This window comes from Neophocaena asiaeorientalis, unplaced genomic scaffold (genome assembly GCF_003031525.2).
Source record: "Neophocaena asiaeorientalis asiaeorientalis breed wild unplaced genomic scaffold, Neophocaena_asiaeorientalis_V1.1 scaffold681, whole genome shotgun sequence".
Taxonomy (NCBI): Eukaryota; Metazoa; Chordata; class Mammalia; order Artiodactyla; family Phocoenidae; genus Neophocaena; species Neophocaena asiaeorientalis.
Window position 1 is genome coordinate 954,539 of NW_020172271.1, and position 25,571 is coordinate 980,109.

The window sequence follows — 25,571 nt, forward strand, 5'->3', positions numbered from 1 at the left end:
AAAAAAAAAAAAAAAAAAAAAAAACATTGTAAGTGTGTAAGTGCGTGGAGTTGTATAAAACATTTTATACACAACCCAAGTTCATCCTTTAGGTCTCAGCTCAAATGTCACCTCTTCAAGGCCTTCCCTGATCATCCTATCTGGCCCTGCCCCTATCACTCTGAACCACTACCTTATTTTATTTTCTCCAGTTATCACTATCTGAAATTACTTTTTTTTCTCCCCTCCCCATTCTGGAATTTAAGCTTTAAGAGGGCAGGGACCTTATCTGTATTGTTCACCTAGCATAATATCTGATACATACAGGTATTCAATATATATTTATTGAAAATATACGGCCTCTACCTTGGAAGGCCTAACGTTCAGTAGCAAGAGAGATTACAATAACAACTAAAGAGCTGCAGGAACACAGCTCAACACCTATGAGTTCTGTGAAGGCTTCACTGAGGAAATAATATTAGATTTGGGACTTGAAGAAATAATAAGTTATACCTAACTCTGTAAATCTCCAAACTGTCATGGTGCTTTACGGCTTCATGTTTTTAATAGCAACAACAAGAAAAAAGATACTAGTTATAAAGAGAAAACTGACAGCAGAGTATTTTCTGGTGGAAGGAAACAGAAAATAGCAAAATGGCTTAGATCACGTGTCTTAGTTTTTTTAGGGCCATGCGACCCTCCTTAGAAAATATGATGAAAGTCACATACCCTCTCTCTAGAATCTACAGTGTTTGGTGTCTGCTTACACAAAATTTGGTATACAATTTCAAAGAGTTCACAGATCTATTCAGATTGACAATCTGAATTCACTTAGGCCTAAGTGAAGACAATAAATCCTCCAAACAGTAATTATGGAATTGGAGGGAAAAAAACAAGAACAAAGGCTATCATTTATTGTATATACATTTACTATATGCCAAGCAGCACTGCAAGAGATTATATACATGACTCATTTAATCCTCAGGACAGTCCTAAAGATAGGTTTTTTAAATCTAGATTTTATTTTTTGATTTGTTCATTTGTTTTTCACTAGGTAACAAAGGTTCATGGCACAAACTTCAAGAGACATAAAGATTATATTGTGAAGAGTAAGTCTCTCTGTCCCTTTCCTTCAGCACTAGATTATCCACACTAGAGGGAAATTCTCCTACTTGCGCATTCTTCTAGAGCCATCTTTTGCGTATAAGCAAATAGGTTAAGTAACTGACTCAAGATTACACTTATAAGAGGCAGAGCTAAGACGTAAATCTAGGTACATATATGTTTGTGTATTTTTTATTAATTAATTAATTAATTTATTTTGACTGCATTGGGTCTCCATTGCTGCACGTGGGCTTATCTCTAGCTGCGGCGAGTGGGGTTTACTCTTCTTGCGCTGCACAGGCTTCTCATTGCAGTGGCTTCTCTTGTTGCGGAGTACTGGCTCTAGGCACGTGGGCTTCAGTAGTTGTGGCACGCAGGCTCAGTAGTGTGGCTCGCGGGCTCTAGAGCGCAGGCTCAGCAGTTCTGGCACACGGGCTTAGTTGCTCCGCGGCATGTGGGATCTTCCCAGACCAGGGCTTGAACCTATGTCCCCTGCATTGGCAGGTGGATTCTTAACCACTGCGTCACCAGGGAAGTCCCTGTGTGTGAGTATTTTTGTTTCTTTTTCTACACAAATAGTAACATGTCAGGAATTCCTTGGCAGTGCAGCAGTTAGGAAGCCCTGCTTCCATTGCAGGGGGTGTGGGTTCAATCCCTGGTCAAGGAACTAAGATCCCGCATGCTGCGCGGTGCGGCCAAAAACAACAACAAAAAAAGTAGCATGTCATACATAAACCTTCCCCTGCCAACATTACCTTGAAGATTGTTCCATATCAGTATTTATAGAGCTGCCTCACTCTTTTAAACTCCTGAACATTATTCTATTCTATAGGTGTACCAATATTTATTTACCAGTCCCCTACCAATGGACATTTAGATCATTTCCTACCTTTTGCTATTTGCATATCACCATGATAATACTATAATGAATATTCATCTTTATATGATATTTCATACATGTGTGAGAATATCTATAGGATAAATGTCTGGAAGTATTAGTTATTACTCTCTTTTTTGGAAAAAAAATGACTTTTGCCACTCACCCCACCCCAAAATCTGGATGCAATAAGAAAGGAGGGGAGTGTATCTACGAGTCAGAAACTAGCCAACTACTTCACCTTAGTTTTTCAGGCTTACTTGTATACATGGGTATAACTCAATACCCCTTTTCCATCTTTTCAGAAATTGTTTTGGAATCCATAGGGGAGGGAGGCCCTGGTACTCAAAGTAGATTAATGTATAGTATTTATTTGAAAAGCTCTGAAGTATAAAATGGTACTTGGATGTAAAAGTAAACAGGGTAAAAAATACAACTGAGGGACTTCCCTGGTGGTGCAGTGGTTAAGAATCTGCCTGCCAATGCAGGGTACATGGGTTTGAGCCCTGGTCCAGGAAGATCCCACATGTCACGGAGCCACAGCTACTGAGCCTGCGTGCCGCAACTACTGAAGCTCACACGCCTAGAGCCCAGGCTCTGCAACAGGAGAAGCCACGGCAATGAGAAGCCCGTGCACCGCAACGAAGAGTAGCCCCAGCTCGCCACAATTAGAGAAAGCCCACGCGCAGCAAAAGACCCAACACAGCCAAAATAAATAAATAAATTAAAAAAAAAACAACTGAAAGAAGATTCAAATATTCCTTATTTAGTGAAATAAATTTCTTGTAATTATTGGTGTTGGATGTTTTCCATCATCATTTCTCCCCCGGCAATATAAAAATCCAGACATTTATATCTATACACTCATTAGGCTATAACTAAATCTTTCCAAGGAGTGTAATTGTTCACTATCATTGTAAAAAAACTTGACGGAGTGGTGAAAGTTGAGGAAGGGAAGCGAAACCTTCCCATTAAGCAGCAGCAAATAACTGAAAATAAAGACCAATGAATCCTACAGTATTTACTAAGTGATTTCAAGTTTAGACCAGTAGTCCTGAGTTATTTACCATGTCTCCATGCAATTTCTTATTACAGCTAGTTTTTTAAAAAATAGACTTTATTTTCTAGAGCAATTTAAGTTCACAGCAAAATTGAATATATAGATAGTTCTTATGTATCCCCTCCCCTCTAACACACACGGCCTCCTCCACTATCAACATCTAGTCCCAGAGTGGTACGTTTGTTATGATGGATGAACCTATGTTGACACATCTTTATCATCTGAAGTCCAAACTTTACATTAGGGTTCATTCTTGGGGTTGTGTATTCTATAGATTTGATAGATGTATAATGACATGTATCTACCACCATTATACTATCATACAGAATACTTTCACTGGTCTAAAAATCTTCTATGCTCTGCCTATTCATCTCCTCAACCCTCCACTCCTGGCAACCACTGATCTTTTTACTGTCTCCATAGTTTTTCCTTTTACAGAATGTCATATAGTTAGAATCATACAGTATGTAGCCTTTTCAGATTGGTTTCTTTCACTTGGTAATATTCATTTAAGGTTCTTCTGTATCTTTTCATGGCTTGATGACTCATTTCTTCTTAGTGCTGAATAATATTCCACTGTCTAGATGTACCATAATTTATCCATTCACTTACCGAAGGACATCCTGGTTGCTTCCAAGTTTTGGCAATTATGAGTAAAGCTGCTATAAACATCAGTGTGTGGACATAAGTTTTCAGCTCATTTGGATAAATAACAAGGAGGACAACTGCTGGATTGTATGGTAAGAGTATGTTTAGTTTTGTAATAAGTTGCCAAATTATCTTCCAAACTTGCTGTTCCATTTTGTATTTCCACCAACAATGAATGAGAGTTCCTGTTGCTCTATATCCTTACTGACATCCGGTATTGTCAGTGTTCTTGATTTTGGCCATTCTAATTGGTGTAGAGTGGGATCTCATTGTTTTAATTTGCATTTCCCTGATGCCAATGATATGGGACATCTTTTTATATGCTTATTTGCTATCTGTATATCTTCTTTGGTGAGGTTTTGTTAAGGTTTTTTGCCCATTTTTTAATTGGGTTGTTTGTTTTCTTATCGTTGAGTCTAAGAGGTCTTTGTGTATTTTGAGTAACAGTCCTTTATCAGATAGGTCTTTTGCAAATAGTTTCTCCCAGTCTGTGGCTTGTCTTCTTATTTTCTTGATGCAGTTATTTTTAATAGACCAGAAAACTATAACTCAGAAACTTGATCGACGCATACAGTAGGAAGTGGCAAAGCCAGGACCTAAACTCTGCTATTACCACCATTCCATGTTGTATTTGCTAGGACTCACTTGGAAAAGGAGACAGAATACTGAAGGAAAAAACAAAGCAAAACAGCAACCACCACCACAACCATTCTGGTTCTGAAAAAAGGAAACCACACACCCTCCCCTTCTCTTACCTCACAAATTCCCCCTGATAATCTCTCCCATCACCACGTTTCAGTTATCCTCTATGTGCTAATAACTCCTAAATCTCTACTGAAAGCCCAAATCTCTCAGATCTGTATATCCAAATGCCTTTTGGACATCTCCACTTATACACCCTATGGGTTCCTCAAACATAGCCTGTCCAAAACCGAATTCATCATTTAACCGAAACTCTTCCTCTTCCTCCCAAATTCTCTATCCCAATAAACGGACCTCCATTTCAGAAACCCCAAAGTCACCCTAAGACCACTTCCTCTTAACCTGCCATTTCATTTGCAGAAGTAGCCCCAATTCATAAAATTCTGTCCTTTGTCCATGACATCATTTTCTCACAATTCATCAACCCTTTTTTTATTTTCACTTCCCTCCTTGTCTAGCCTAGATTCCCTAGCTCATCTTGAAAGTGACTCATAAATAACTTCATTCCCTCTCTCCCTTCATTATTTTTGCCAGGCAAAAACCTCAGTCCTGATGACCCCTACTAATCTATCTACTTCATGTTTGGCCCCAAGCTGCTAAATTTTGCAAGAGAAAAACCACGTGACCAAGCTGACTGGTTTCACTTTAAATTCACCTTCCCCAAACTCAAATGAGCATCAATAGCACCTCAGTCATCTTACGAAGTTTCTTTAGTGGTAAGTACTCCCTCTGTCCCCTCCCAGGAAGAATAGTTCATGTTAGTCCCCTCAAACTTCTACCCTCACTTTCAAGTGACAGCCTTACCTTATATAGATAAAGAGAATAAAAAGAAGAGGAGGGAGCTTCCCTGGTGGCGCAGTGGTTGAGAGTCCGCCTGCCGATGCAGGGTACACGGGTTTGTGCCCCGGTCCGGGAGAATCCCACATGCCACGGAGCGGCTGGGCCCGTGAGCCATGGCCGCTGGGCCTGTGCGTCCGGAGCCTGTGCTCCACAACGGGAGAGGCCACTACAGCGAGAGGCCTGCGTACCGCAAATATTTACTTAACTATGTACTTTAAAAGAAATAGAAAGAAAGAAATTTTTGCTTGCCCCAAGGTCATGAAGATTTTTTCCTTTGTTTTCTTCTACAGTCTATGATCCATTTTGAGTTAAGTGTTACATATGGAATGAAATAAAGGTAAAAGGTCACTTTTCTCCCAAATGGGTATCTAATTGTTCAAGTACCATTTGATTAAAAAAAGATCCTTTCCCCACTGATTTCCTCTGGCTTCTTTGTCAAAACTCAATTCATTGTCTACATGTGTATCTATTTCTGGACTCTCTATTCTGTTGCACTGACCTACATGTACCTATCCTTTTTCCTTTAGTGTCAGTACCTTCTGTGGAGTGAGAAAAGGTAACAACTGGAGTCCAGAAAATTCCAATTCTTTCCCATCTCTCCAAGTCCTCCTTCTCTTTTTCTTCTTTAAGCACTTAGCCCAAAATAGTCTTCAAAGTCAAAATTGCTAGCACAGAAGGTACTATAATCGTCCATGTATGTCAAATATAGACTGACCTCAGGATAACGATTTTATTCATACAAAATGTAGAACAAATAAGAAAAATATGGAAGTTTTAATTCCAAATTCACTATGAGCAGTCCACTAAAAACAAACAATATCCTAGTGCCCTCTAGTGGGGAAAAACTGCAGGGATATAACAAACAGAGAAATAGGCTAATAAAACACCATTCAGAGGAATACTGAATACCGACAAATGTGATTAATATTTTCATTTATTCTCCTCACTCTATTTATAACAAAATTATATTTTTGGTAAAAAGGAAAATGTTTTGCTACCTTAAGCTATTTTAATCCAATGTGCATGCAGTGAAATAGAAAACTGCTTAGAAAAAACAAAACAGGTGTTTGAAATTTGTATTACCACAGTGTACTTCCCTATACAAAGGAAATGGGGACCAGAGGTCAGAGAAAAAGAAAAAGGATTTTACATAACTGATTGAGCAAGGATGTAAATTAAGGGGTTTCAATACGTGTAGTTTTAAATACACTGTCAAGGGCTTCTCTGGTGGCTTAGTGGTTGAGAGTCCGCCTGCCGATGCAGGAGACGCGGGTTCGTGTCCCGGTCCGGGAAAATGCCACATGCCACAGAGCGGTTAGGCCCGTGAGCCATGGCCGCTGAGCCTGCGCGTCCAGAGCCTGTGCTCCGCAACGGGAGAGACCACAACAGTGAGACGCCCGCGTACCGCAAAAAAACCCCCCAAAAAACCCACTGTCAAGATATATATGTTAATATATACTTGTATACAATGCAAGACGTAATAATGTATAGTATTAGGCACACACACAACATATTTTCTGGAATGGAGCACAAGAAGTTTATACATTTATATATTTTAAATATATATAAAAAACGCTTTTTAAAATGTAGGTCAATCGTTTTGAAACAGTGAAATGGAATTCTACATATTTACTCATGAGCCCCCCAAATAGGTGGCAAGAGATACTTTCTTGAAAATAGTTCCAACAGTTGGTTATAATTAATTAACTCAAGTCCCACAGGGTACATAGCTACATTAACCTCCAACATTCTCAAACATGCAAAAGTAGAGAAATAATAAATTAAAAGTACTTTTCGGACTTCCCTGGTGGCGCGGTAGTTAAGAATCTGCCTGCCAATGCAGGGGACATGGGTTCAATCCCTGGTCCAGGAAGATCTCACATGCCGCGGAGCAACTAAGCCCATGCGCCACAACTACTGAGCCCGTGCTCTAGAGCCCGTGAGCCATAACTACTAAGCCCGCATGCCACAACTACTGAAGCCTGCACACCTAGAACCCGTGCTCCGCAACAAGAGAAGCCACCACAGTGAGAAGCCCGCACACCTCAACAAAGAGTAGCCCCTGCTCGCCGCGCAATTAGAGAAAGCCCGCGCGCAGCAATGAAGACCCAACACAGCCAAAAATAAAATAAATAAAATTTAAACCTCTAAATTCTGGCAGTAATTTATTACTAACTATAATAGATGTTACACAGTAGTAGACAAGCTCTCCCCTTTATATTATTTGAAGTCAATATAGAATCTTGAAGATATTCTGCTTCACGAATCTTGAAGATATTCTGCTTCACTTCTTTTTTTTCTACTTTTTTTTTCCTTGCCTTAGAATTTCAGAGATATTTTTGTTAAAATTCCAAACCACTCATTTCATAGGTGTAGAAACTTATGTCCAGAGAAGTGAAATAAACAGAACAAATTACAGATCAAACTAGTAGTAGTATATAGATCAAAATCCATGCTTCTTGATTCTCAATGTAGTGTTTTTTGTCCGTAACCAAAACCTCTTTGTATCTTCTCCTTCCTTTCTTTATTCCACTCTTTCTTTGTGGCAGAAGGGGAGTCAAAATAATATCAATCAACCAGCTTTATCTGCTTCCCTCCAAAGAGCCCAGACCTATTTCCAATTCAAGGATTTAAAGCGTATTTCCCAGACCTGCTTGTCTCTACTCCCGCTGAGCCTCCAGCAATGCATGGTGCCAGCCTCCTGGGCCAGTTGGTAAGTGTGTATAGATTATCACCAACAGAATGCAAATTTGCTACTAAGTGTACCTGGGTAACAGGGGAACAATGACAGGAGGGCATTATCTGAGTAATAAGACTTACAGAACTTCCAGTAAGACAGCAAGAATCCCAACCTCACCTGGACTGAAAACTGCTATCTTTTGGCAACTGTAAAATGTAAAAGTTACCTGCAAGTCTAACAACTTCCTAACAAAGGTTTAACTAACAGTTAGACAGGCTGGTTTATCAGATAGGGTCAAGAAGGAACCAGGAAAAGAAAATTTAAAAATAGAAAATAAACCAAATGGCACCAGAAAAAGAGATGGTAATAAAGAAAGAAAAACAAAGTAGGGTGAGGGTGCATAAAGGGAACAAAACTATGAAGTTATACAGATATCTTTCCCTAGCCCAGATTAGAACTACAGCAGGATTTGTAGTTTTTCATTTATATTCAACTGATTTCTATGTATTAATTTCTGTAGCCTGGTCCCAAAGTAGGATTGCTAATAAAAGGGACTTAAAGTTACTAAAATTTCAGCTTAAAACTATATGAAACCACTCAAATGTCCATCAACAGAGTTTTGATATATCTGTTAAAAAAAAAAAAAGAGGAAGCTTTTTTGTGAACCTTGGTGTAAGAAAGGGGGATAAGGATAAATATATGTATTACTTATATTTGCATAAGGAAACAATAAGAAATGATGACTAGGCCATGAAAAAAAAGTTTTTGGCTATCAATACATGTAAGTTCATTATCAACCTTACTGCCCAGTTAGAGACTTAAGGTCATTATAATGACACTTCTTATGTAACTTTTGCTCTCTTCTAGCTTAAGAATGAACTGGACCACCTGGATGAGAATGTTTAATTTTAGTGCTGGTTGGCACAATAGGGTCTGATGCTGATCGGTTTCCAAAGTCTCCTCAGATCAGATAAAACATGATTTTTTCTCCATATCTGGATTAAATGAGTAACTGCAATGTGCTTTCTTTCTCTTCCCCCAATAATGTATCACCCTATGTTTTCCTCCATTAATCCCTAATCAATATTTACAATTTAAATTAATATCTTACTATCTGATTCTAAGTACTTACCTAGTTTCTGTGCCAAATGTTTTAGGCTTCAGCTGTTCTTGTCCCTCCAGTTGTAATTGTAAATGCTTGTAAGTTATTGACTGACCAGCTAGCTACATGTATCTTTGCATAGTGCCTCCAGTGCACATTTAATTAGACACTCTGGAACTACTTTTTTATGCCAATCCCCAAAGTATAGCCCTATATAACCAAAAATCCTTAACTTTATGTCATGCCATAAACCTTTTCCTAGATTTTCCAGTCCTGAAAGACAGCTTAGAGTCTATGAACTCCAATAGTGACAGTTTCCAACAGGCAAACAGAGAAAAAGTTATTAGCAACATCTCTCAGCTGCTGGGAAAAAAGGGCCAACACAAATAGCTATAGGTAACATATTCTAATCTCAAAGAGACAAGAATCAAGACCAAGAATGTAAACACAATATTCTCCTCCCTCAATTTCTACCCTTTCTTCTAGTCCTTCCCTATTACCTTCACCACCCTTTCCTTCCCTTCCTCTAGGGAGTGAGGCTCAGGCAGCAGCTGGTTTACTCATAGCTAGCTTTATTTGATTTACATGGCAACAGAAACACACAAAAAGTCAGGCCCAAAAGACAGCTATTTGTGTTTGATTGGTTCAAATTCTTTTCACCCAGGCAAAAAGACCCTCAAACTAACAAAAAAGAATTGGGAGAAAAAATAGGTGAAGGAGGACTTTCTAGCGAAGAGCTAAGAGATGGGCCTGGGGAATTGCTAATTGTGTAAATTTCTAAGTACTGTGCTTCTGGTTTCTGAATCCTGTTACTAGTGGCCATGGTCCCAGATCCAGAGAACAAACTGAGCTATGGTTACAATGTTATTATTTAAAGACCTTTCATCTGTTCACATCTTTGGATCTCAGAATAACACTGCCATTTCAACCTTCCAGCTTGTATAAACTAGTGCCAAGAGGAAATTACAGGCAACATCAAGAGTGGATACACCCAAACTCAGAAACATATCTCTCTTCACAAACGGAAGGAAAAGGGAATGATTATTTTTTTTAATCCACCCCACCTCTATGCTATGAAATGAATATCTTTTTAAAAACTTCAATTATAAAAATCACTCATGTTCACTGTGGAAAACAACAAAAGAAGAGGCAAAAATCAATCATAGTCCAAACACTCAATTATTATCATTGCTGACATTTTAGAATGTATTCTTCTGGTAAATTTTTATAGGCAAAAAATGAGATCATGTTATAACCGTTTTTCATGTAATATATTATTACATATTTCATGTCTATAAAATGATTAAATACTGTAACTGAGAGCATGGGTTTTGAAGTCAGACAAACATAACTGGGTCCCGGCTCTCCTACTTATTGTGCAATTTTAGATAAGTTATTTAACCTCTCTCAATGCCTGAGTTTCCTAATATATAAAATGGAGGGGCTTCCCTGGTGGTACAGTGGTTGGGAGTCCGCCTGTTGATGCAGGGGACACGGGTTCGTGCCCTGGTCTGGGAAGATCCCACATGCCACGGAGCAGCTGGGCCCGTGAGCCATGGCCGCTGAGCCTGCGCTTCCGGAGCCTGTGCTCCGCAACGGGAGAGTCCACAACAGTGAGAGGCCCGCGTACGGCAAAAAAAATAAATAAATAAAATAAAATGGAAACAAACTGCTTACCTCACAGGCTTATTCTAAGTATTAAATAATAATAGATAAGAGATAGAATAAATCTAGTACATAGTAAGCACTCAACAACATAACATACGTTGCATATATTTTGTATTTCTACAACATTTTATTAAAGTAGCTAGTCTTCCATGGAATAAATGTGTCCTAGTTTATTAAAAAACCCGTATTGTCAAAATAAAGTTGTTTCTAAATTTATAATATTATAAATATCAATAACAATGCAACAAACACTAAATCTAAATTTCTACATGTCTGTGATTTTTTTCTTTAAATTCCTAGAAGTAAAATTATAAGTCAAAGGGAATAACATGTTCTCTATTGCCAAAGTGCCCTCCAGAGAAATTGTACCAGTTTATAATCCCATCTGCATATATAAAAATGTCATCTCACTCCTCCATCCACATAGAGATTTTAAAATATTTTTAAAATATCACACATATCTTTTTATAATCTATGTTTTAGAATTAAAAATACAGGATTCTGCCAGAAAATTCCATCATTTCAGAACCATTGGAGATGAAAGTTTCCCTTCCTCCAGTTCTTTCCCTATTTGGAGGTCAATTTTTATATAGTCAAATGTATTGCTCTTGTGAATTCTGGGTTTTATGTCAGTTAGAAAATAATCACTGATGGCTTCCTTCAGTACTTTTATAATCTCACTTTTATTTATGTATGCTTAAAATGTAGAAGTTACTCATGAATATGTTTATTAAAAATTCAAATAATACATAAAGAATGAAAAGTGAAATTCACCCTTCATTCTTTCCCAGAAGTGACTGTGATTATTAAAGTTCATCCTTCCAGACCTTTACCTATGAATTTACAAACAGATAAATTCACAGTTTATTTTTGTTTGATATAAATATGGTCATATATCATCATACTACAAAAAGCAGCTTGCTGACTTTTTTTTTAAGTTACCAGAGTATCCTGGATGTCTTTCCATGACTGAATATGTAGATCTACTGATACATCATTCTTTTTATAAATAATTTATTTGTTTTTAGTTTTAGCTGCGTTGGGTCTTCGTTGCTGTGCACGGGCTTTCTCTAGTTGCATCGAGCGGGGGCTACTCTTCGTTGTGGTGTGCGGGCTTCTCACTGCAGTGGCTTCTCTTGCAGAACACGGGTTCTAGGCGCACGGGCTCAGTAGTCGTGGCTTGTGGGCTCTAGAGCGCAGGCTCACTAGCTGTGGCGCACGGCCTTAGTTGCTCCATGGCACGTGGGATCCTCCCCGGCCAGGGCTCGAACCCGTGTCCCCTGCATTGGCAGGCGGATTCTTAACCACTGCGCCACCAGGGAAGCCCCGGTACGTCATTCTTTTTAAACACTGGGTAATATTCCATTGAATGAGTGTACTATCATCAATGATTGTATCATTGATGATATAATGATTAAGTATCACTTAATCATTCCTGTTACTCTGCTGTTTCCAACTTTTCACTATTACAAACAATGCTGCAGTAAAAAAAATTCTTAAAAAAAGAAAATTCTTGTACCTGTGCCCTTGTGGATTATGTGGGTACTTCTCTAGGATAAATACTAAAAAATGGAATTAGTGAGTCAGAGTATTTCTAATTTTAATAGCTACTACCAAAGGGTCTTCCAAAGAGGGTGCAGAAAATTTTCTTCTATCATCTGTGTATGAATGTACCCATTTCTAAATACCCTTGCCAAGACTGAATATTACTAATCTTTTAAAATTTTCCAATATCATGGTCTGAGAGACAGAAATGGTCTCTCAGTTTAATTTGTATTTCTCTAATTACTAGTGAAGATGGGCATCTTTTCATATTTTTAATAGCCATTTGTAATTTCTCATCTGTGTAATTCTATTTTATATCTTTTGCCCATCTTTCTATTGGATGGTGTGTCTATTTCTTATTGATCTGTAGAAATATTGTATATAACAGGGATATTCATTTTTATCATATATATTATAAACATCCCCTCCCAGCCTACAGCTTAATTTTCAGCATTGTTTATAGCATCCTTTTTTGTATAAACGTTTTTTACCTGGATATTGAGTCTTATTTAAGAACTGCTTTCCTATCCCCAAGAGACTGAACATCCAAGGGAAAAAATGTTTATAACTCATTGATCCTACATAATATATCTGTATGTACTCAGAACTATCCTCATTGAATTTCCCTGTTTGCTTTGCCCCTTCCCCAATTTACTAACATTATAACAAATTCTGTTCCTTTTTGTCTAAAATGATACAGAACAACAATAAAAGTGGGTAAAGACGTGTAAGATACCTTACACATCTTAATTAGATCTTCACAAAAAAAACCATACAAGTGGGGGTCATCCCACCCATTTTACAAATGAAGAAACTGATGACAAATAGATTAAGGGCTCTCCAAAGGCTACTCAGCCTAACAAAGGCTAAATTTAGGATTTTAACCCAGATCTATAGATTCTAAAGCCCCATTCTCTTTTCAACAAACCAAAATTGCCTTCATTCCTGCCATACTTCAATACATGTCCACATACATGATTATCATAATCTCTATGCTATTACCTAAGAAATCAATAGAAAAACATTAATAGTAGATCCAGGACTAATTCCTGCAAGGTATTCTCACTGGGTTGACAATGAGCCTTTGGTCATCACTGAAACCCAATCCTCTGGCCTAGGTTTTCCAAAGGGTATTCCAGGCAGATATCTTATTTTTTAAAAAGTCCATATTCAAATCAGTTCGAGAGACACTATAAGAAGCACAACAAAAGACCATCTCCATGTATTAAAAAAAAAGGATAAGTTAAAGGAGAAAAATGAACTAAGCAAAATATTAGGATAAACATTCAAGATGAACTATTAACTAGGGATGTCACAAAACAGAAGAAAAATAGGTATACAGCAGTACAAGAAACGTTAAAGGAAGTCCTTCAGGCACAAAGAAAATGAAAAGATGGATCTACACAAAAAAATGAAGAACACCAAAAATGGTAACTATGTGGATAAATGCAAGATTTTTTTTCTTATTATTTAGATCTCTAAACGTTTATAGTCTGCACACCCTTGCCAATACTTTTTCTCTCCTGTTTTCTTGATGACAGCCATTCTAACAGATATGAGGTGATATATCATTGTGGTTTTGATTTGCAGTTCCCTGATGTTAGTGATGTTGAACATCTTTTCATACCTGTTGGCCGTTTGGATGTTTTCCTTGGAAAAATGTCTATTTAGTTTCTCTGCTTATTTTAAAATGAATTATTTGGTTTTCCTTGCTGTTACTGAGCTGTATGAGTTCTTTATCTATATTGGCTATTAACCCCTTATCCAATATATGGTTTGCAAATATTTTCTCCCATTCTGTAAGGTACTTTTTCATCTTGTTGATTGTTTCTTTTGCTGTTAGAAGCTTTTAAGTTTGATGCAGTTCCACTCCAGTTTTGCTTTCACTGTTTGTGCTTTGATGTCATATTCAAAAAATCATTGCCAAGATCAACGTTGAGGAGTTCCTTCCCTATGTTTTCTTCTAGGAGTTTTATGATATCAGGTCTTATGTTTAAGTCTTTGATCCATTTTGAGTTAATTTCTGTGAGTGGTGTAAGATAAGAGTATAATTTCTTTTTTCTTCATGTCTTTATACAGTTTTCCCAGTACCATCTGTTGAAGAGACTATCCTTTCCCCATTGGTGTTCTTGGCTCCCTTAATGAGTATTTTTTGACTGTATATGAGGGGGTTTATTCTGGGCTCTCTATTATGCCTCATTGGTCTATGTGTCTATTTTTATAGCAGTATCATTCAGTTTTAATTACTATACCTTTGTACTATAGTTTGGAATAAGGAAGAGTAATGCCTCTGGCTCTGTTCTTCTTTCTCATGACTGCTTTGGCTATTCAGGGTCTTTTGTGGTTCTATACAAATTTTAGGATTTTTTTTTTTCTGTGAAAAATGCCATTGGAATTTTGATACAGATTGTGTTAAATCTATAGATGGCTTAGAGTAGTATGGACATTTTAACAATATTAATTATTTCTGACCCATGAATATTGGATGTCTTTCCATTTGTTTGTGTCTTCCTCAATTTCTTTCAACAAAGTCTTGTACACTATTGGTAGGAATATAAATTGGTTTAGCCACTATGGAAAACAAGATGGAGGTTCCTCAAAAAATTAAAAATAGAGCTATATATGATACAGTAATTCCACTTCTGAGTATATACCAAAGGAAATGAAAACAGGATATCAGAGAGATATATGCAATCCCACATTTACTGCAGCATTATTCACAACAGCCAAGATACGGAAACAACTTAAGTGCCCATCAACAGATGAATGGATAACAAAGATGTGATATATATGTATATACAATAGAATATTTTTCAGCCATGAAGAAGGAAATCCTGCCATTTGTGACAACATGAATGGACCTTAAGGACATTACGCTAAGTGAGACAAAGACAAATACTGTGCAATATAACTTATATGTGGAATCCAAAAAAGCTAAACTCATTAAATCAGAGTAAATGGTGGTTACTAGAGGCTGGGAGGTGGGGGAATATGAGAGAGGCTGTTTAAGGGTCTAAGCTTGCAACTAGTAGATAAATAAGACCTGGAGACCTCACGTACAGCACAGTGATTATAAACAATAATATTGTATTATAAACATCACACTTGCTAAGAGCCTAGATCTTAATTATTTCCACCACAAAAAATAAAAGATAATTATGTGACATGATAGAGGAGCTAATATGAGAATGGTAATCATACTGCAATATATAAATGTATCAAATCAACATGTTGTATATCTTAAACCTATATAATGTCATATGTCAAATACATTTCAATTAAAAAAATGAATGTAAGATGCTTCTATAAAAATAGTTTACAACAAACAAATAAATAAAATAAAATCAAAAGGTACTGTTGAGTTATATGCAAAAATAAAGTGGATGACAGCAATAATACAAAGGATGGGTGGGGAGATATAGAAGTACACTATTATAAGATTAATACTACATATGAAGTACCATAATATCACATAAATGTAGTCTCTGGTAAGTTAAAGATGTGCCTAAAACAACCACTGAAGAAAAGAAAAGAAAGAATTATAGCTAATAAGCCAATTGGGGGATAAAACTAAACGATTAAAATATATTTAATTAGTACAAAAGAAATAGGAGAAGGGGAGCAAAGGGTAGATGGGAAAAATAGAAAACATATAGCAACATGGCAGATTTACACTCAACCATATTAACAGTCACATCAGGGACTTCCCTGGTGGCACAGTGGTTAAGAATCCGCCTGCTAATGCGGGGGACACGGGTTTGATCCCTAGTCCAGGAAGACCCCACATGCCGCGGAGCAACTGAGCCTGCGTGCCACAACTACTGAGCCTGCGCTCTAGAGCCCACGAGCCACAACTACTGAGCCCATGCGCCACAACTACTGAAGTCCATGTGCCTAGAGCCTGTGCTCCACAACAAGAGAAGCCACTGCCATAAGAAGCCTGTGCACCACAACAAAGAGTAGCCCCCGCTTCCTGCAACTAGAGAAAGCCCATGTGCAGCAACGAAGATCCAATGCAGCCAAAAAAATAAATAAAAATTAAAAAACAACAAAAAAAAATCACATCAAATGTCAATGGTCTAAACACCCTAATTAAAAGGCAGAGATTGTCAGATTGGATAAAAGCAAGACCCACCTATGTGCTGCCTACAAGAAGTACACTTAAATAAACATAAAGATACAAACACAGTAAAAGAGTGGAAAATATATATGCTAATACTAACTAAAAGAAAGCTGAAATGACTACCTTTATACACATTCTCAGGTTATTTCATATCTGATTGTCTGATGATGAGACACTCAATATTCACCAGCTTCCATCTCATTAATCATACCTAATTCATTTCTGAGGATTAAAGGCCTGAGTCAGTAAAAATTATATGCCCCATTTAAGCAGATTTTCTGCACACTTTACTCAGGCAAAAATGTTGAATGCATTTTCCCCTACATAAATTATGTCTTTTGTTTATGATTTACCAACATTTAAAGCTAGTATATAAATGGATGCTTCTCAGTCTCGCACGCTAGTGGTGCGTAATTCCTGAAAACAGCAAACTTAAGCGATAAAGATATCCATGCACTGTGTCCCCCACCCTTCTTCAGGCAATTATTCTTGGGGAAAAAAATCCCAGAGTTGCAAATTCCTTTTATAAGCCTATGTATTTTAACCTGTTTTCATTAAATACAGAAACTAGAACACCCCCTCCCTCAGTAAATTTAACCAAATGATTGTTTCAAAATACTCTCTGTTTTGTGACTTTTTAGAAAAAGTGTGCATATTTTAAAAATTGAAATATGGTTTCTTTTTTTAAAAGGTTGAAATGGCTGGGAATTCCCTGGTGGTTGAATGGTTAGGGCTCCGCACTTCCACTGCACGGGCACGGGTTCGATCCTTGGTCAGGGAACCAAGATCCCACAAGGTGTGTGGCTTGGCAAAACAAACAAACAATCAAAAACTTTAAAAAAAAAGGGTTGAAATGGCTATGTTAATATCAAGTAAAGTATATTTCAGAGCAAAGAATATTACCAGGAACAAAGGATATCATTTCTTAATCAGAAAGGGGTCAGTTCATCAAGAGGACATAATCCTAAATGATTCTATATCTGATAACTAAGCTTCAAAATAAATGAGACAAACGCTGATAGAACTGCCAAAAGAAATAGATAAATCCACAATTCTAGCCAGAGATTTCAATACCCCTCTCTTAATTGATAGAACAGCTGACCAGAAAGGATTATAGAAGACTTAAACAACACTGTCAACCAACTTGACCTAACTGACATTTATCAAACACTCAACCCAAGAAGAGCAGAAAATACATTCTTTTCAAGTGCACATAGAACATTTAACAAGATAAAGCATATTCTGGGCCAAAAGACAAGTCTAAATAAATTTAAAAGAATTCAAGTCAACAATGTACATTCTCTGACCACAATGAAATTGAACTAGAAAACAGTAACAGAAAGATATCTGGAAAATCCCCCAAACATTTGGAAATTAAAAGAAAAAAAAAACAAAAAGGAAATTAGAACATATTTTAAGCTGACTAAAAACATAGCATATCAAAATTTGTAGGATACAGCTAAATAGCACTTAGAAATATATAACAGTAAACACTTCTACAAAAAAAGAAAGGTCTTACGTGAAAAACCTCAGCTTCCACCTTAAGAAACTGGAAAAAGAAGAGCTAATAAAACCCAAAGTAAACAGAAGAAAGGAATAATAAAGATCAGAACAGAAATCAATAAAATACAAACTAGAAACTAAGTAATAGAGAAAATCTTTGAAACCAAAAGCTAGTACTTTGAGATGAATGAAGCAGATAAACCTTTAGTCAGATTGATGAGGGAAAAAAAAGAGAGAAGATCCAAATTAACAATATTGGGAATGAGAGAGGTGACATCATTATAATTCTATAGATACAAAAAGGAATACAAGAAAATATTATGAGTAACTTTTTCTAATGGAGTCAACAAATTTATTGAAAGACACAAAGCTCACTCAAGAAGAAATGAATAAATCTGAATAGCCCTGTATCTATTAGAAAAATTGAATTTGTGGTTAAAAACCTTCCCCCTCAAACACAAAAAACAGGCTCAGATGGCTTAACTGGTAAATTCCACCAAATATTTAAAGAAGAAATGATACAATTTCTACACAAACTCTACAAAGACATAGTAAGAGAAGATACCTAGAGACTAATTTTTCTCACTAACACAGATCCAAATGTTCTTAACAAATTTTTAGAAAATTGATTCCAACAATATATAAATAGAATAATACATCACAACAAAGTGGAGTTTATCCCATAATGGAAGGTTGGTTTGCAATATGAAAATCAATTGATGTAATTTACCATATTAATAAACTAAAAAAGAAAAACTATATGATCATCTCAATAGGTGCAGAAAAGCATTACATACAAGTCTTTATATGTACATATGCTTCCATTTTTCTTGGGTGGGTTTCTAAGAGTATAATAAGCTGGAATGTCATTCTGCCCCATATAGAATTACCCTAGCAGGCAACTTTTGCTTGGGGACTCCACATCTGCTGAGATTTCCTCAACTGTGCTGTGGTCTGAAGTTTTTCCCACCCAATCCTTCCTTCACAGCTGTTCGACCTGTATCATATTCTGAGGGCTCTCCCTGCCTCTCCTGGCTCCCTTCCCTCTATAGTTCACAGGTGCTTCCTCCAATAAATCTTGCACCTCTAAGGCTGTCTTGACATCTGCATCTTGGAAGATCCACACTGACATAGGCAATATAAGATAATTTAATTGAGGAAAGAATCAGCTACCTGTTTAAATTGGTCCTGACTCCACATTCTTCATACCCAACATTATGTTTAAAGCTGCAACATGGATGGTTTCTCTTGATAAGCAGTTAGAAGCCATGGAGCCCAGACACGAGGGAAGAGAAACAAGTTTTTTTAATCTCAGCGTAGTGCGGGCTCTTTTAGCTATTTCACTTGAACACTCAAATGCATTTGCCTCAGGAAACAAAGATGTCTCTAAGTGAATCACCATACTTGTCCTGTCTTGAACTGAGAAATAACTCAGAGATCTGGTTAGCACTGAAGGTAACTGCACCACCCTCTCGCATTTAAAATGTCCTGAACAACAAATATGTTACCAGCCCAAGGCTTCTTTGTCCCCATCCCTAAGGAAAATCTCAAATCTCACCCCAAGAATAGATGTTATGCCATCTTGTAACAGGCAACACTCATTTAGATAGGATTTCATCTGCATTTTTTCTAAAGTTTACCTTTGGCTTACTTCTACCATCATTCTGTTCCAAAGGGATAGTCTTATGAAATTTGCCAAAGTTTCTAAATTATTGAAACAAACTGAGAATGCATAAAGCCTATAATAATCAGTGGTTTTACTTTAGAACCTCAAGAATCATGTGGCCTTATTGTGTATAGTGCTCGACGTACAGGGCGTGGCTAGTAAATGCTAAACCAATCCTCCATAACCTGCCTTCTAGGACAAAAACTCTCTTTAATCCTAAGACCAAAATATTCCACAGCAGTGTTTCAAGAGCTTCTTAAATCTTACATTTTGGCCTTACCGCTTCATACTATAAAAAGTTCTGAGGGATGAAAGTGACACCATTACCTCAAAACTACATCAGGACATTACTTTTAGAAAGGTATAAATTCTCCTGCCCTTAGTTTCACCTTCTTACTAAGTTTCCTAGTCTAGGCTAAATAATTCCTCTCTTGCTCTAATGTTAATAATCTTCAGATATTTGGGAGTGTCTCTCTCCTGGATCTCGTAGTTGCCAGATTTCAGTAAACCCTGCATGCATAAAATCTTTAAATGATCTTCATAAATTCATTTATTTATCCCTTTCAGCACTACAGTTGCTCTCAGAACTCACCCCCTTCTGTTTCTATTATGCTGACACTGTGCTAAATGTAATACTCCCAGTGGGCTCTTGCCAACTCCCTACGCTGTGGCACAATTCTTCTTTGTTCACTGCCTAGAATAGCACTAGCTTTCCTTTGACTGCCAGATCACATTTCAAGCCCAAACCAAGTTTGTTATCTGCCATTACTGTCAAGTCTCTCTTGCCCTCTGGGGTTTCTTTCTTTTTTTTTCCCTGTCAGATCACTTGTATCTCCTCTTCAGCCTCTGAAACAAGAGCAGAATTGTGCCCTAATGCTAATTTCCCAGACAAATGAATATTGTTCATATTTTGGCCTATTAGTACTAGAAATTGCTTATCGATAATGTTCATAACTGAGATTTTCCCCCTGTTGGATTCCTACTTAAGATTTTTCTTTGTTAAATCTTCACTCAAACCTATATCCTCCTTCTAGTAACTATTTTAGTTAAAACAAAATAGGTTGTATACTCTCCATAGTTCATTTAATTCAATAAACTTTTACTAAGCACCTACTAGATGCAGGTGTTGTGGATAAAGATGAATATACCACTTTTGCCCTCAAACAGTTCACAATCTTGTTTTAAAGAAAGAGACATACGTATATATTTATAATACAGTGTAATAACACAAATAATGGAAGATTATACAAACTACAAAGATCAGGAAAGGTGATAACTTTAAGAAAGAATAGGAATCCATCAGCCCTGGAGGAAGGAGAGAACATTCCAGTCAGACAGAAATTCCAAAACAAAGGCAAAGAATGTTGAATAGTGTGGAATGCTTGGGAAACAAGTAGCATGGTGTTATACTGGAGCATAAAGGGCAGGCAAGGGGAAAATGGCAGGAGATAAAAGTAGGGAATTAGAAAAGAACCAAGGTAGTAGACCCTGAAGTGCCTTGAAGCTCAAGCTAAGGAGTTTGGACTTAATCATGTAAGCAATGAGCAGAGGTTAAAGAAATATAAAAAAGGAAGATACGTGACCAATGTTCTAGAAGAATCACTGAACACAAGTGCAGAGAAGAAAATGGAAGGAGGGGGTACAGAGGCAAGAAAATCTGTCAGGTGTCAGCTGCAATAGTCCAGGTGAGATGTAAGCACTTTAAATTGGAAAATTTCCAGAAGGAAAAAAATCAAGATGGTTTTCAGCTTAATGTTTACAGAGCATCAACTATGTGGAAGGTGCTATATTATAAGATTCCTGTATTTTATCCCATTTAATGGTTACCATAACCCTGTCAGGTAGATACTAGCGTCTTTTTTTTTTTTTGGCTGCGTTGGGTCTTCGTTGCTGCGCGCGGGCTTTCTTTAGTTGCGACAAGCTGGGGCTACTCTTTGTTGCGGTGAGAGGGCTTCTCATTGTGGTGGCTTCTCTTGTTGCAAAGCATGGGCTCTAGGCACGCAGGCTTCAGTAGTTGCGGCACGCAGGCTCAGTAGTTGCGGCTCACCGGCTCTAGTGAGCAGGCTTAGTAGTCGTGGCGCACGGGCTTAGTTGCTTCCCGGCATGTGGGATCTTCCCAGACTGGGGCTCGAACCTATGCCCCCTGCATTGGCAGGCAGATTCTTAACCACTGCGCCACCAGGGAAGTCCCGATTTTAGCATCTTAATCTAACTCATCAAGGACCTGAGGCTCAGAGAAAACAAAGTTCAAAAATGCAACAAATAAACCTACCACCAAAAAGAGTCAAATTTAGTAAAATGTCTGCTCCCTTCGGCTGGTAAACCTTTCAGTACATATAACTTCTACACTTTTGGAATCTAAAATTTAAATACCACATTTCATCAAATCTAAGATGCTATCAATTGGAAGATTCACCATAATTTCACATACCAATAAGAAAAAAGTATTACCAATTAAACTGACATCTCAACTTCAGAGATATTAAGGTGAAAAAAAAATACTCCTAAAATCAATAACTATGGTATCTTAATTCTGATGGCAACTGCTAGTCCTTTTATCAGTCTCTCACTCTGTGTTTTCCATTATATCTCTTTGACCTCAACTACACCTCTGGAAACTTGACCCTTTTATACTATCCCAATCTTTTAGCTCTTGCCTTTTAGCAAAAACTGAGATTAGAATTTAGAGACACGAATTTAGAGAGGCAGCAATTCTATAACGTCATAGCACAGACAGGAACAGAGAAGGCAAACTACAGGAGTGATTCAGGAATTTGGGGACTGATAGAGGATAAGAGTCAAGGGGGCTGAAGGTATTTACAGGTGACTAACTGAAACGATAAACCATTTGTAACTATCAGTATTTATAATTCAGTGCTTTAAAATACTTATATCCCCAAATGTAGCAGACTGAGAACCACGACATGACCATAGAACATCACTGAAATTGTCTGTAATGATCCACACTAGCCTGCCCATATCATGTGGCCCATGTGCCCCAGCACCAATACCACATGCCCCTTATCACAGCAAATTATTATTCATTAAAATGATGGTTTATTTTTTTGAAATCACTTTAGAATAATTTCATTATCTGAATGCTTCTGGCTTTTAAACTCACATGAAGAATCTTCTCCTAGGGACTTCCCTGGCGGTCCAGCGGTTAAGACTGCACTTCCACTGCAGGGGGCACAGGTTCCATCCCTAGTTGGGGAACTAAGATCCCGCATGCCACTCAGCCAAAAAAAAGAAATCTTCTCCTATATATTCAATTATGTGCTAAAACATCCTTTAGAAAAGTCATTCTGGTATTTCGGATTTAAATTATCTAAACTATAGAAATACAATAAAGCCAGAACAGATCAGATCCCAAACGTGTGGATAAAGAATCATCTTCTATATATACCAAGTTGTGTACTTCTACACTATATGGTTGGTGATAATGGTGAACAGGTACAACACCCTCTTGACAAGTCATAAGAGCATGAAAATATTCCTAAAAGTTGGGAAATTCTCATCTAGACTATCACCTCCATGGGATATGAAAACTTATTAGTGGATTTTTTTAATGTGTCTGAATATAAAGCAGCAGTCAGCAAACTATGGCCCACAGAAAAAATTTGGCACGCTGCCTATCTTTGTATAGGTCTTTTGTTTGTTTGTTTTCTGTACACGGGCCTCTTAACTGTTGCGGCCTCTCCCGTTGAGGAGCACAGGGTCCGGACGCGCAGGCTCAGCGGCCATGGCTCACAGGCCCAGCCGCTGGGCGGCATGTGGGATCTTCCCAGACTGGGGCACAAACCCGTGTCCCCTGCATCAGCAGGCGGACTCTCAACCACTGCGCCGCCAGGGAAGCCCTAAATTTAAATTTTTTAATTAATTAATTAATTTGTGGCTGTGTTGGGTCTTCGTTGCTGCGCATGGGCTTTCTCTAGTTGCGGCAAGCAGGGGCTACGTTTTGTTGCAGTGCACAGGCTTCTAATTGCGGTGGCCTTTCCTGCTGCTGAGCACGGGCTCCAGGCACGCAGCCTTCAGCAGTTGCGGCATGCGGGTTTCAGCAGTTGTGGCTCGCGGGCTCTAGAGCGCAGGCTCAGCAGTTGTGGCGCACGGGCTCAGCTGCTCCGCGGCATGTGGGATCCTCCTGGACAAGGGATCAAACCCGTCTCCCCTGCATTGGCAGGCAGATTCCTATCCACTGCGTTTACCTTTGTATAGGTCTTTAAGAATGATTTCTACATTTTAAAATAATTTTTTAAAATCTTAAATTAATATATCATGGCACATGGAAATTACATGAAATTTAAACTTTAGATTTCAGAAATAAAGTTTTATTGGAACATAGCCACATTCGTTTACACGTTGTATATGGCTACTTTTGTGCTACAACAGCAGAGCTGAGTAGTTGCAACAAGAATGTGTGGCCTGAGAAGCCTAAAATACTTACTGTCTGACACCTTACAAAGTTTGCTGACCCATAACCCCCTCAAAAGTCTTATTTTATTGTAAATTCGGTGATGACAGTGAGTTATTTCCAAATGGGCATAAGAGCTTGAACCAACAGCAATTTGGAAAATGATGACCTTAGTCGATTAGAGTTAACAAAGCTTAACTAGTTTAATAAGTAAATGAGTCCTAATTAAATCGGTAGAATGGCAGGTATCAAACATACTATTGCATATGTGCCACTTAAAAGAATTTATCTCTTTGGTTTAGTTCTTATAAGCCCTTGCCCTGCTTTTCTTCAATTATCCCCCAAGCAACCTTTTGTAAGAACTCTCCGAATCTCCCCTAGGAGTTTTAGGGAAAGCCACATAAAGTTATAGTATTTTGTCACTGCAACCCTACCTAGCTGTTATATTTCCATGTTTCAGGAAAACAAAACAAAACAAAAAAGCGTATCCTCATGAAATGTCAGCTGAATTATGACCAGTAGATGGAGACAGTTTCTCACCAAACTGGAGAAGCAAATTTTTTTTTTTGTTTTGTCTTTTTGAGAAGCAAATTTTGATTTCAAGTTGTAGTGGAAATTTAAACTATCTTTAGATCCTTACCTTGAAATATTTAGTTAATTAGATGGGACAAAGTGATTTTTTCCTAGTTCAGCACTAAAACCAGACTAACTCATATTTCTTAAATCAGATTTCATTAAGGGATCAGAAATAGAAAGGCTGGTTGTTGAACACTCCATTCCCTATAGAATATGAACCTACTTTATCGACCAGAATCCAAAATCTTTTTCTCTAGCTAATAAAAAAGGAATATTTTCCAATCATTTACTCTCAGCGAGGTTAGCATCTTTCCTCTCAAATCAAACCTCAGGCACTCTTTTGTACTACTCTCAAGATGCTTCTTTACATAAATTGGGAATAACTTGCTATTCAGCAGGTAGTAATTTGATAAACAGCTCCAAATCAGCTTATCAAATACTATTTACCTTCACTAACAAAAAATACCCTTCTCAAACATTTTTCTCATTTTATAGACAAGAAAAAAAAAAGTTTATTTTATATACTGCAAATTGTGTATAAACACCTGTATAAAACCACAGGAACAGAATTGTGGTTCTAATTATTGGGTCACTAGTCCAGAGTTACAAGGCAATTTTTCTAGCAGTAGACAGGAGTAAGGAAGCTGGTTCTATTAGGCATCAAGCAAAAGCATTGTAATCTCCGGCACTCAGTACCTAGTATCAGCTCTAAACCACCTAGTATCAGAAGGTTCTGAAATTTTCATTTTACCTTTCAGGTTATGTGGAATATAGGTATAAGCACCTTAACCTTTCCATTTTAACAAACCCCAGGCATTTACTCTCTATCAATTTCATGGATCACCCTAGGAAGCCAAAATATTTAAATCTAATAAAAGTCAACATGGCACCAGAAAATTTTATCTTTCTTCCCTGGATATTTCTGATCTTTTGATCAAGTACCTGAACTGGAAGGAAGGTCTGTGGTTGATGGTATATTAAGGGGTCCAATGGTTCTTCACTGGCTCCTTTATGTAGCCTCTCCTCTACTCCTCCTATTAGTTCCTTGATTACCTTCAACCAAATATCTGTTTTGAGAAATCTTAAG

At 37.5% G+C, this 25,571-nt stretch overlaps 1 protein-coding gene across 2 annotated transcripts in view; it reads right to left on the reverse strand.

Annotated features, from left to right (window-relative positions):
• The window catches only part of AHCYL2 (adenosylhomocysteinase like 2), a 164,369-nt gene that overhangs the window by 81,870 nt on the left and 56,928 nt on the right, over positions 1–25,571 (reverse strand). The gene's annotated exons all lie outside the window — the stretch shown is intronic.